The sequence below is a fragment of the Pyxicephalus adspersus genome, chromosome 1 (genome assembly GCF_032062135.1).
Source record: "Pyxicephalus adspersus chromosome 1, UCB_Pads_2.0, whole genome shotgun sequence".
Lineage (NCBI taxonomy): Eukaryota > Metazoa > Chordata > Amphibia > Anura > Pyxicephalidae > Pyxicephalus > Pyxicephalus adspersus.
The window spans coordinates 63,320,964-63,335,060 of record NC_092858.1 but is presented as its reverse complement, the minus strand read 5'-3'; positions in this window follow the sequence as shown (position 1 = coordinate 63,335,060).

Genomic DNA, 14,097 nt, shown 5'->3' with positions numbered 1-14,097 from the left:
TTTTTTTTTTAATGTCTGGAATATCAAATATCATTTCTCAAAGGGGCTGTGCTCTAAACTCCGTAACATAATATTTTTTTATGTTTTATTTGTTTTTTTCAATTAAATGAAGTTAAATCCTTATCAGATCATTAAGCAAAGTTTATACTGTTAATTCTAATATGGACTGTAAGCATTAGATGCCTGTGACTGTGAGATTTTGAATGTCAGAACAGCTTCCTCAGATTTCTTTGGGGCACCACTTTATGTGGGTTAAAAATCTTTTATTGCAAATGCTTCCTTACTCGTAGTGCAGTGGTAATCTCTTTCACATGGTTACTACATGGAATTGTTTATAAGCTCTGTAGAAATACAATAATCAGGTGGCTGCTGACCTCCATCTAATACCTGGGGTCAGCTGCAGAGCGTATGTGTATGAGCATTTTGTCTCTGCGCCAGGGGCCATCTTGACGGCTTCTGCATTTAGGTCTGACTAGTTCTGTAATCAGGATGCTCTGTCTGACCACCAAAGGAAGCAGTTCTGTGAGGTGCTTATTCTTTATACTAGGACCACTAAATACAGTAGCTTAAAATGACCTCTGGTACAGTGACAAGAAGACTCGGGAGCATCATGTTCTTTTAATTGCTTTTCATGATCTGGTAAGCTTTTAACAAGTCCCAGTGGTGTCATTTTTTTTTTCAATGATAGAATACTATTTGTGATAATTTTTTAATAATATTAACTAAAGTTTGCACCCATAAAACTCCTCAGTATTGTTGGAAAATTGTAGTGTATTGTAACATCAGTGTCCCCATGATGCTATTCCACTTGCACTTGAAGTCCTGGTACAGGTAAGGATACGGATAGTCAATGAAATCACCTCAAGGTCTCTCTAGTTCAGTATTGTCCATGCAGAATTGTTTTTAACTACTTTGATGCAATCTGACCCAATTTTCCACAGTGTAAATATAATGATTTGCTGAATAAAGTCTTAATTGCATCGTGTATGTTGTGAATACTTTAATGTCTTTATATTAGTATAAAAAAACCTGTGCATTTTTATCCGGATCTTGCTGTTCTGTGAATGTTAGTTTATGCTGACTGAGTACCATGCTACAGCTGCAGTATCATGTTTAAACAGCTGGTTGGCTTAACTGCGGCAGACAAATGCCTGAATACCTAACGCCTTCTAATTATAACATAAAAATGCATGCAGTAGCAATCAAGTAAATTCATCATCTTCAATAGAAATTTGGATTTTGAGCCTAACAAATGTTCTCGAAATGGAGCTCATACTTAGCAGCAGCTATAAAATACAGATCCCATCAATGCAAATGTCCACCAATTATATTTTCTTTATAATACAGCAGTACATATGTTTTTATTCACACAGAAACCTTTAGATTGTGTTCTTGTTTTCATTGCTGCAGAAGAGATTTATTTTAAGTGTTCTTGCTCTGAAAGCTTGTAAAATAAACTTACATTTTGGAGCTGGAGGGGGTGCTGAGGTGGTATACAAATTTTGGTTTTAGTGATCTGTAAGCTTACACCACTTCATTAAGTAAGGAAGGAATGGTTTATTTTAAAAAGGTGTGGACCTGTGAATGAAATTGGAATCAACATGAAATGCGTAGTAAAGGTGCATTGCAGTATTCTAAATACTGGTGCAAACCATCCATTACTAAAGGTTTTCCACTTACTGTCTTATAACTATGTATAATTCCCAAAGTATATAGGAGCATATTAAAGCAGTGTAAATTTCAATAATCTGTATAGGAAGCATGATTGGTCTGGTATGATCTGAGCAGGGGAAGCTGAGCTCTGAATGGGGTTTCAAACTAACACCTTATGTGTTGCTCATTGCCGAGACCTGCATACATGTGCACTTCTAGTATGTCTGCTGATGGTGAAGATTTTTTGGTATGAATGGGAATATTTTTGTTCCTAGAAAACAGTATTCTGTTCCTTGCCAGGGCACTTTGGATATTGGATACAGTGAGATAAGTTCCTCTGTCTCAAAGTGGGGGATTTAAAGCAGACCTAAACTCAATGTTTTTATTTTACATAAAAGGGTAGAAAACCCTTTTATATAAATTAAAAATCTTTATTTTTTTGCCACAGCAATAAGGACTGAATGGGAGCGCAGAGCCTCCCGTGATACCTACGTCACCCATCACAGGAGGCTCTTGGCTGTTCCTTCTGAGTATGCCCGATCTCGGGCATGTGCATAAGGGTCAGTTTCCTTCATTTCACTGCACGCATGTGCAGTAAGAACAGTTTTTTTTTTTTTTTTTTACAACGAGCTACGTCAACAGGTGACCAAGACAGAAGACTGAAATCAATTTTTTTTTGCTTTTATGCCAATCATACGTTGGAACTTCTGATTTATAGCACAGATACAGTCTAAAATTGTACATACTGCTGTCTGGCCGTCATCATTGTAGTTCCTTAAGGCTATATTCACACTGGCTATGAGGTCTGGCCTGTTTACTGCATCCTCATTCCAGGGAGTCGCTGTCTGGGGAGATATGCTACACATGGCACCTACCCACAGCAGCCCAATAGAGAATTAAACCCCACAATACTAGCTGTTGCCAGCTGGGAAATGTGCAGATTCTGGCTCCTTACGAGTGCTGCAGAGAGAGGTGGCTGTAAAGTTTTCAGCTGTTTTAGAGCTGTGTGGGATCGCTCCAGGCAGGTCTGAACCTTCCCTAATACAGCAGCTTCTCTAGTGCTGGCTGTTTAATGTAATGAGAAAAACCTAAAACCAAACTAGTGTGAGGCACATTGTAACCTCTAAAAAATTAAATGAAGGGGTCGGGGTCTAACTTAAAATAAGAAATGTAGTCATATTGGCTCAGTGGAGGGCTTTTTGCTTCCGTTTGGCCATAATCTACCATAAACATTATAATTTAGCTTTGTTAGCTGGAACAAATCTTTTCTTTGGCTCATCTAAAACTGAATTCACTTTACTAAATGCTAACCTGAGTTCAGGGTTAACCTGTCCACTTGCCATCTGACCAAAAAATGCATTAATATCAGCCACTAAATTGGGATCTTGGTAACAGTACAATTTTCAGAGGAGGGTTCTCCAGCTAATATAGGAAATATCCTCACCAATAGCAACATTTTGAAGTTTAAAATGTATTAAAGGTTTACTTGAATGCAACTTTCAACTCTATTCTGAAACTTTGAATAATGTTGATAAGTCTTCTGGTTGTTCCTTTTAAATTGGATTTTATCATGTTTTAGCACTTTGTACAGCATATTTACAACTATGGTGGTTTTGAAGTGTGGAGTATTCTTCAGTGGAGAATAATACCATTATTTTGACTCTGGAAAATGCAGATGTAGTTACACTTTGGAGCAAAACATACAAAACAGAAGTGATTTGTTATGGGGAAGTTAGCTTTTGAGGAAATGCAGCTGTGTTCACAGAGTTTCTTTACTATGTCCAGGAAATGTGATGAGAGGCAGTGGAGAACTACAGAAAACCTTGGCGGAAAGGAATGTTTTGTGGCATTCTAGGTTTCATCAAAAGATATAAACGTCCTTTAAAGCGGAAACCTGCCCACTGCCTTCATCTCACCATTGCTGTGTAGTCACTCTGCAACCCAGCTTCTCCTAAGATGTGCTCCGCATCTCCATAGCATACACAGGGGTCTGTAGCCTAGTGGTCACCAACCTTTCTGACAGCAGGGCTTGCTAACATGGGCCGGTATATGTACAGCTTACACTTCTCTGCCATTCCCAGCAGCACAGCAGGGGTCTGGGGGTTGGGGACTACTGCTGTAGCCTATAGAGAGAGTTGGGCAGGGCTGATTTGGTTTACATTTTAAGTTACAAGCTCACTAGAATACTGGTAGGAATGTGCACGTATTTAGAGAGATGTTCTGAGGTTTTTGCCTAACTTTAAACCCATAAATATGTAGTAAACAATGATAATGCCACCTACACTCCAAATTACATTTCCTATAGGGAAATCCAGGTGTGAAAATATTCCTAAACTTTCCAAGGCCTAGACCCAGTCATACTACCTCTGTACCACTCCATTTCTGATTTATAGTGCAACAAAAGTTTACAGTTCCCAAGGCTCCTTGGAAAAACCCTTCAAGACAAATCTTAGAATCGGCCTCTGTTGTAACACTGCATTTCATCATGGGTACAGATTTTTCCCATAATCAGTTGCCATAATATTGGTCCGTGTATATATTACTCCTAAAGCAAGATTTGTCCAGACTTGACTTCTATTAAAGATCTCTTAAATTGTATGTAAAGCATGCAAGTAAATGCTTTATTTCTTCCTACAGAGATTGAATTACATGTTTCGATATGTGGTCACTAGTGACTGATTAAGTATTGTTTTCCTTTTCAGAGATAGACTTGCATTGATTGACAAAACTCTGTTACGCAGAAGCCCGCAAACATGAAATGATTGATTTACAAAGGAACAATAGCAGTCAGATATTTTCTCAAAGTATGGTTACATCTGTTGAAGGAACGCAATTGAACTTTGAAATAATTTACAGACTTGAAGGTTATGACCTAAAGATCTGGAAAGCACAACACCTTTGTTATCATAAGGTCTAAGCTGTTCCATAAGCCAAAAATAAATGTATGAGAGTAGGCAGCCCCAAATCAAATGGGAGAAGAACCTTTTGAGGTGTACTTTCTGGTTTGGAGTTTAAAGCAAAGGCAAACATTTTTTTTTACTGATGGGCATATTGCTCCATTGTTTGATCATAAAACTTTCATTACAATCATTTTCCCACACCAGCCTGTAAGCTAGTTTAGATATGACATCATCCTCTGGGTGAGAAAACTTCAGGGGTACTTTCAAGTTGAGGGTTAAGATTAGAAAATTGGTTATGGATAATGTGAAAGTTTTGAATATTTTTAAATATAATTCTGACATCCACAATTTTACATTCTTGTTTCTGTCATTGCAATAAATGTAGACTTGTAGGTTAGCAGTACCAGGGTGATTTAGGTGTTATCAAATATGTCATAATAATAGCAACATGCTAAAGACATTGCTTTAAAGCCCCATACAGACATCAGATTACTGTTGCTTGATTTTTACAGTGCTTTTTTTACAACATAACTGTATTCTGCATTAAGGTTTAGGATAAGGTTAAGAACTTAGTAATAATAGTTAATGTAATAATGTGCCCAGAGACATTAGTTGACAATCTGCTCATTAACATTATAGGGTTTGTCTATGATGTGACCATGTCTGGTCAAGGCTCATCAAGGACAAATACCAGTGGGGCAGGTTAAAAAACATGTACAGAAATATTTCCCTTGAGAAGCTGTCATTAGGGGTAACTGAATGGCACTTTTCTCATCCAGATCAGAAGGCCTAAGGCTACGTACACACGTGCAATAATTATCATTGGAAAATGAACGATTAATGACAGATCAACGATTATTTTGAACGATCATATAGTGCACGATTCTTTACATGCATTATCAAATATAATCTACCAATAACTTACATACACTAGATACGATCTTTTGAATGTTGCAGGAAGTGACGTGTACCAGAGAATGTGTACTTCAGAACAATCCACGATCACTGAACGATAGTACAGTACACACAATAGATCGTTCACAATCGCCACCCAATCAGATTCACTGGCGCGGTGGTTCGTTTCTAGTGACATTCTTTGTTCATCGCCGTCGTTGGCCTGTTGTATATTTTTTTGGTTAACAAATATTATCGAACGATCGATCATTAGTCGTTCGTTTAGAACGATATTTATTGCAAGTGTGTATGTAGCCTAAATAAAAAATGGCGGCACAGATTCCTACGGTTGTAATCTGGTTTTTCTGTAGTTTCTGACTAGCTATAAAGGCTTGGGTCAAGTTGTGTAAGTCTGTATTAAACCATACATTTCATGAAAAATGATACATTTAATTTTTTTAGGATTTTATCACAATCACAAACTTAATCACAATCATTACAAAATACAAATAAATCCCTATGCAGTAACAATATGCCAGTGGCAACATAATCAGACATAAGAACTCCAGCACAGCTCTTGGTTGCGCTTTTAATGCGCATTTTAATCATTCATACAATAATATGTTTCAATTTGGACACAGCGTATTTTACATGGCTGGACATTTACGCCTTGTTTTCATTAACTAACTTTCCCCCAGCGTAGTCTGCTTGCCTTTTCTTAGACATTTCATAGATATTTGTCTCACCTTTTCATGTCTGGAAGTTTTCTTCCTGTTATCTTGATTGGATTTTATTCTCTCTTTAGGGCCCCCTGACTAAGTTGCTAGAAAGTTATTTTTGAAATAACCATGCACAACCACACCTCTTTGAAGACATAATGAGATCAGGAATCATCTGATTTGATTTAGCAATGGCAGCTAAACGGATCTGTACCTGGTTATATCTTCCTGCCTAGTAAAAGGCAAAAAGAGAGGCATGCAAAATTCAATTCCATAAAAGTCTTAAACGCTTACATCAAACTTGTGAGGGTTTATCCCATCCAAAATGACAGTACATCAATGCACACTGAATTTGAAAGGCAATTTCTGGTATTAATTATCAGAAATGCCTTAACACAAGCCTGTTATGGGATAAAACTCTTTATCATTGGGAATGCATTATAGGCATAACTATGGATGGTTTTCTTCTAGACTGTCCCAGGAACATCTAAAGACATATACAAATTGTGGGAATGATTACCAAAGGAGTAGAAGCTGTTCACCTATCAAAACAAGCATTCACTTTGCAATAGGGGAATAGACTAAAGCCATTTTTTACTTTGAATACTCCATCACACACAAGGGTATTTTAAATATATATAATATATTTTATACACATATATATATATATATATATATATATATATATATATATATACATGTACTTACAAGGTGAACAACGTGTACATGAACATGCACTTAACAAGGTGAAGCAAATCCACCTCAATGACTTTACTTAGAAAGCTGGGTTTTCCCCAGTGGGCACCTGATTCATAAGGGGGGAGAGGTGTGTCCAAAAACAATTTTAAAGGAAAAGTCAGGATTGGAATATCATTTAAGTTGTCTGTATTTCATGATCTCATGCAGCTTTCACTAACAATACCTGCTTATGTATTTTCCCATCATGTACTTATTTTAAATTAGCCAGGGTTATGATATGTATAATTTTCATTTTGGATATATTTTGTTATTTTGACCATTTTGAATGGCTACAAAACATAACAGTCGATCCTGTTGTTACACTTTTAAAAGTAGCAACTGAGAAGGAAAGATGAACTTGTACATTCCTCCAAATCAGGGAAATTTTGGGAGGTATGGGGAAAAAACTATTTGATGATGTAGAGTTTAACAATGGCAGCCCACAGATTTTTTTTCGTACAAATTACTTTAAAAAAGTACAGTTATCTGTCTGGTAAAGTTTATTGAAGCAGGCCTCTTTGTTTGTTAAACAGGAGGAGTATGTTGCACATAATGCCTTAGCTTGCAGGAAAATACAAGGGGATTGTTTGTAAAATAAATAATTGTCTTTTGACCCTCAGTCCGGACCCACATAGGACTCAGGAATGAATACTGGTCCTCCTCTTCAGTCATTCAGGACACATGCTATCTCCCAATTACACGCTATTTGCACACTTGTAACATCCCACATTATCTCCTGTTTATCAGAGGGAACAGGGAAGTGGAAAAAAAACATATATGAATCACTTGTTGTCATCTGAGAAGGAAACAATGGTTGGGTAATTAGGACATGTGCTAAATTAAACACAACTGGGTATAAATAGGGAAGGGGGACCTGATTAAGGAATGAAAATATTTTGTTTGCACTTAATGCTTGGCTATTTCTTTGGTTTCTAGAACACTAAGCACTGAATTAAAATTGTTTCTGAAAATCTTCAGCGATCAATCATGAAAATCTGTAAAATGACTTTAACATAAAACTGTGGGATGCTACTAAATAAACTACAGGATATTAAAAAACAACGCCTAATGCTGAAGTTGTGTGCCATTCATCTTTCTGTATAATACTGTGTTCTCTCTGGGGGCCCCTACCATGTACGTTAAGCTGCCTATAGATTGCAGATCTTTGGCTAAGAATAAAAGGTGGTGAAATGCCTGGCCCTCTTTATCTCAGCCACAGACCTCTGGGGCCACTGTGACTTTTCTTGCCAACCTGGCTACCTTTTTAAAGTAGTACATATATAATGGTATACATTTTAAGGCTCAGTCTTTGGGTGTAGAGGTATCCTGGAAAATCTCTGCAAGTAATAACGCTAATAAAATATTGAAGCGTTTCAGACCCAACCCCCCACCCCCCCTTTATGGATTTATGGGTTTTAAAACATAATGGACTAATAAAGTATTTTAAATATTTATAAGGCATTACAATAAAGGGGAATAGCCTTTGATTGTTTTTTTTTGTTGTTGTACATGTTGAACCATATCTATGCATTGGGTTGCCACTTGGCCGATAAAAATGAGACTTGTGGCGTATGTAATTAATAAGAAAAATACCATGAGGTTGGTACTTATGTGGAAAGAGTGGTAACCCTATTCATTCACACTCCACATTTTGAATTAATTTTTAGACAAAATGTTTTCATGTATACAAAAATCATCCAGGGTGAATGTGCATGTCTATTCCCATGGAGCAAAACTTGACAGACTGCCTACCTAAATGGTAACTTGTCATTAGAGAAAGAATTAGCAATCGTCTGGAAAAACTCAGGAAAGTATAGTATTACGAAAAATTCCAATGTCTACAAAGTAATAGGGGGAAACATACAAACAATATGCAATAAAGAATTTTGTATTATTATCTTATTTCTGCACAAGTTTTCCATAATAAGGATGAAAAATATATTAACCTTATCAATGGGACTTTGAAATGTTGTTTTGGCGAAAGACTTTACCATGTGTTAAGAATTCTAAATGCAGTTTTAATAATATATTATTAAGAAATGATTTATATGAATAGCTGAAATGTTCCCAAAAGGGAATCAGTAACTTCACAAAGTAATGATTAAAATTAGTAAATTTTAAACCATGCTATGTACCTGTAAAAGTAATGGCACGTATGATTTGAGTAAAAGTAGTGTAAAATCAGGAATATACATGTGGAGGGGTATCGGTGACCATATACGGTTTTACGGTATATATATATATCATAACATCGATACCCATATTAGACATCAATATCCACATTAGAATACAACCTTTGTTTAATTTCACATTTTTACACAAATGCCTATTATAATCTTTAGCTCTCGGGTTACACTAACCCAGAATATGGTTAATATGCCATAAAAATATGCATACAGTTTCCCGCCTAGAGGAATATAAATCTTAAAGTGACCTTTGGCATTTAAATACGATTGGGTGCTAGGAGTAAAATAAGAACCTGGGTTTCAAGTGTCAGGGGAGTCAGCTACTGTGAAGTGTCACATCACCGGGAACACATAAATATTCTACCCTCTACGTGAGATTTTATTTTACTGTTCACAAGGCAGAGAGCCTTTAATCCCAATATTGTTACACATACGGTGGACATGGTTAGCCCTCCTGACAAGCTGTCGTCAGCTCAGTTTACAATACCTGTGAGAAGTTGCTGAGCAATAGAAAATATTGTGATTCCTGGGTTATGGTTCCTATAGCATGCTATTCTATCCCAATACAAGATTAAAGTGAGGGTACCTAATGATTGGCTACTACTTACATTGCTCCCATCATGGATTTTTATCCCGATGTTCCCAGATACGGACAATCATGAAATCTGACCCCATGAAGTCATGTCTAATAAATCACTAACAATATTCTAAGTCATACAAATGTAGACATAATATTGTAGACCCACTCTTATCTGAGGGTCCACTTTCAGCCTTCTGTGGAGGAAGTAGCTTACTTTGGAGTTTTTGGTCTGTATTATTACTTTGCTTTGTTTAGGATCTTATCAGACAAGCAGAAGCCTTTGATGTGAAATCCCAGCTCTTGTGAGGTATGCATGGACAACTGCTGATGGGGGATGGATTATTTTTACCTAATGGTAGTTTTGATTTTCATCCGCCTGTCTAACAAGTTTTCCCGGAAATGTTTCCTGTGTACTATTTTTCTCTTTTACTTTATATAACGTATAGCTATCATTATACAGATATGCAGTGTATATAGTTTTTTAAGTATTATACGGCAAAGTTAAGAGAGGGTGTTTCTTAGGATAAATATATTACTAGTAAAAATAATTTAAAAACAAATAGATATTATTATTTGTTATTAATTTCCTAACCATAATACATTTTTTACTATTGCTATATATTTATTTAGTGCTAACATATTATGCAAAGTTTTCTAATAAAAAAAGCAAGTAAATAAAAAGTACAACAAGGTTCTTTTTATATCCTAATATCTTTCATATCTATCGTATTCTTTTAAAAAAACTTTTCAGTAATTTGAAAAATAAAATGAATATCCTTATGTTAAAGCTTTGCGTATTTAGCTTTTTGTGTTTTTCTAGTTTGCTGTTTTTATGTTGATTTAACCTATCTACTGTACATACATCTATGTGATTGTGAAGACAATATTATTATACATTATTGTTGACATTACCGTGTTAAAAACATTTTTAATAATTACAACTTTATGGGCATTTGCAGGATTCCTATTAGTCATGGTTTACACTAAAATAAAACAAAGTTAATATGTTTTTAATACATTTAGGGAGCTGACATTTCAGACACAAAAGTCATTATGCTGCAGACAGCGCTTGGCTGTAATAATAAGAAGCGGAGACGCAATGTTTAGAATGTAGTGTGTCAGGACTTCGGAGGGCAAGCTGCTCTAAGTTAATACATGTATTTAGAGAAGCTTTGCTGCCCCGTCAGCAGGCCGAGTATTCACCTTGGAAGCAGGAAATAATGGAACTAATGGGGAAGAAAGTGACAGCTCCAACACCCCCACCTGCCCTACAATACACAACTTCATTCATCATCATTTACACCTAGCTTGGACTAAGGAGCCTGAATAGACTGCCATTACAGTATTGGTGGCCTGTCTCCACATCTATGTGTACGAACACTATGTCTGTAAACAGATAAACAGGGAAATTAAGCTGTGTGTGTAAAAAAACAAAGGCAAATTAGAAAAGGAGCATTTGGTGAGGGTTAAACAAATAAAAAAAATAACAAAAATAACTTTTTAAACTTTTAGTCATAAATTCTGTGTAAAATAAACGGATGTGAACGATATGCCAAAAGGGTGGAAAGGACAAAATTATGTTGTTATAGATGTGTGGGGGGCTATATGTTGTCCATGTATTTGTTACTTTGTTACTATATATATATATATACATATATACATACAATATATATATATTTATAAAAATCCCAAAAACATACTGGTAAAAAAAATTAGCTTTCCCCCAAATTGTTCCTAGATTATGGTGGGGATTATTGTTTACCATTTAAATATTATTGGGTGTACCCTTTAAAGCGCTGTAGATACTGTTATATGAATGTATACCTAATTAATATTTACTATTAATAGTTATTTATAAAGCGCCAACATATTACGCTGTGCTGTACAATAAATAGGGGCTGCATACTTGATAAGTGCATACAATGACACAGGAAAAGAAGAGGACATGCCCAATAAGTAAATATATAAGTATATAAATGGAGATAGATAAATAGATAGATGTGCACATGGTTGTTTTATGTATTTATGTATGTTTGAAGCATACAGGATGAATCTGCCAGGCCAAGGTGTGCTTATCAGAACAATTGTTTGAGCGTTATATTTTTAGCCATAAAAGTTATATTTAGACATGGTGTAGGTCCCCTATTTCCTTTACTTTACTTGGAAGGAGGATGCAGCAGACAGAGGTCACCATTTACTCACACCCCTTGCACGGCTATCACAGCGTGCACTATTTAAAACAAAAACAAGGAAAATAAAGTCAGTTCTTGAAAACAAACCATAGTATTGCCATGCAGACCAGGCCAGCCTCTGACGTAGACCTGGCCTTTACAGGGCCTGGATGATTTACCTTCACACACACACACACACACACACACACACACACACGGACATATGAATTGACTTTGCCCAAAACATGTAATTACTCATACCTCATGGGTTTTCACAGAGGAGATCTGTGTTTGGATATTCATTGTTTTGTGTACACTAGTTGATGGATATCTGTCCAGCAGAAGCCTCGTCTCCAGTTAAAAGTGATTTGATCCCATTCTGAGAGCCAGACTCTTTATTCTGATGAAATCCGGATCCATGACCTTTGTAAGACTGCAAATTAAATTAATAGTTTGCTACAAAAGAGGCCTTTGGAAAATGGAGTGTCAGAGACAAACTGCTCCTTGTCTTTGATGGTGCAAAACACATTTCTGTGATAAGAATCCACATTTACTCAGGAGGCTGGAAACGTGAGAAAGGCAGGGGTGTCCCTCATTTTAAGGGGTGACTGTATTTTTAGTCTCTTCCATGATTTAATAGGTGGGATATATTTACACCCTATTTACAAATGGTTTTATAATCCCACACATACATGTCTGGGTAGCAGTGAAATTAGAAGTGTTTTTTTTTTTTTCTTTACTTTCCTTTGTGTCTTTTGTTCACTAACACCAATTTCCACGTCTGCTTTGTCTCCTGTGTTCTGCAAATTTACTAAACACTTTGTCTCCAGCATCTGTCACTCAAACACGAATACATCAAAAGGAGGGTACTAGCAGGTCAGTGTGTGCACTGGACCTGAGCCCTCATTATTGGAAGTAGGTTGGACACTGCGCTCAGCACTGTCAATGGAACTATGTGTTGACTGATAGGACATTGTTTCAAAGTAACCCCCCTGCTGTCTATTTAATCTAACATGGTTACTTTCACTGTGTATTCCTATAAGCTAACACCATACATTTACAAATGAATGCACTGTCCAGTCTCCAAAATACCATTGCAAAGGAGTCAAGACTGGCCAGATAGTAATTGGGTTGTCTAGGGCAATGGTGCTCTAATGTGTTCTCACTTACTTATGCTAATACAATTGCATTAAAGTAGCCTGTTTTTTTTCTTTTTGATATAGTAAGCAAGACATGTTTTTTTCCTGTTTTTATCACTTCGGGAATGTTTCCTTTACTTCCTGTCTCCAAGATGTAGCAGGAAATTAGAGGAAATTCCCCATCTTCCCTTTGTCATTGGAAAACATGTCCTTATTGGAAGACCGAAATTCTTGTTCTGGTGACAAATGTAAAATAATGAAATTCTGCCATTAGGACAAATAAAGAGGATAAGGCTATGTGCATATGTGAGATTTTTCTTAATGAATGAATGAGAGTTGTATGCACATCGCTGTTCTGTTCTATGGAGAGGGAAGGACGAGCAAGCAGCACCCCACCATGCACGGTGGTCATACGGTGATGTAAGGGACTGTTGTGCACATGTCAGATTTTCACCTTAGATGTTGCCTGTTTGTCTCCAGCAACAATCACCTGACGTGTTCATAGCCTAAATCACACAGTAATAAAAAACAAACAAGAGTTCTAATCCTGTCATTAGGCACTCAGGATGAAATAATTCAGGGTAATTGTTTTGAAGCCAGTGACTACCTGTAAGATTTACATTGGATTTCTCAATAAAAGAAGTTTTTACTTTTATCCTGGAGTTTGGCTCAGTTTACTTTATTTTTGAAGGCTTTTAACACATGCAATAATTCATATATACACTTTAATTAGTAATTTATGTAAGAGAACAAGGCTGAGGATCTGATTCACTTTGGACCCATTTTTCCTATCTATCTACATTTTTTTGGTTTTTGTGTTATGTTAAATGCAAGGTATGGAAGAAACTTTTTATGAAATATACTTTTCATAGCACAGTTCTGCTTTTCTGAAAATGTTGGATGCTTGGCTGTCTCTAGGTACAGGTCTTCTCAGTCAATGGCACAGAACACACATCAGGCTAGAAAAGTCAGAAGAAAGTCAGGACTCCTGAATCAACATAACAGCCAATAAACTAGACAGAGTTCAGCAATCACAGTCTATCATTTTCTCCATTTCCTTTAAACACAAATAAAAATGTTTTAGTGAAAAAAAGAAAGAGTGGCACAGTCATTATTG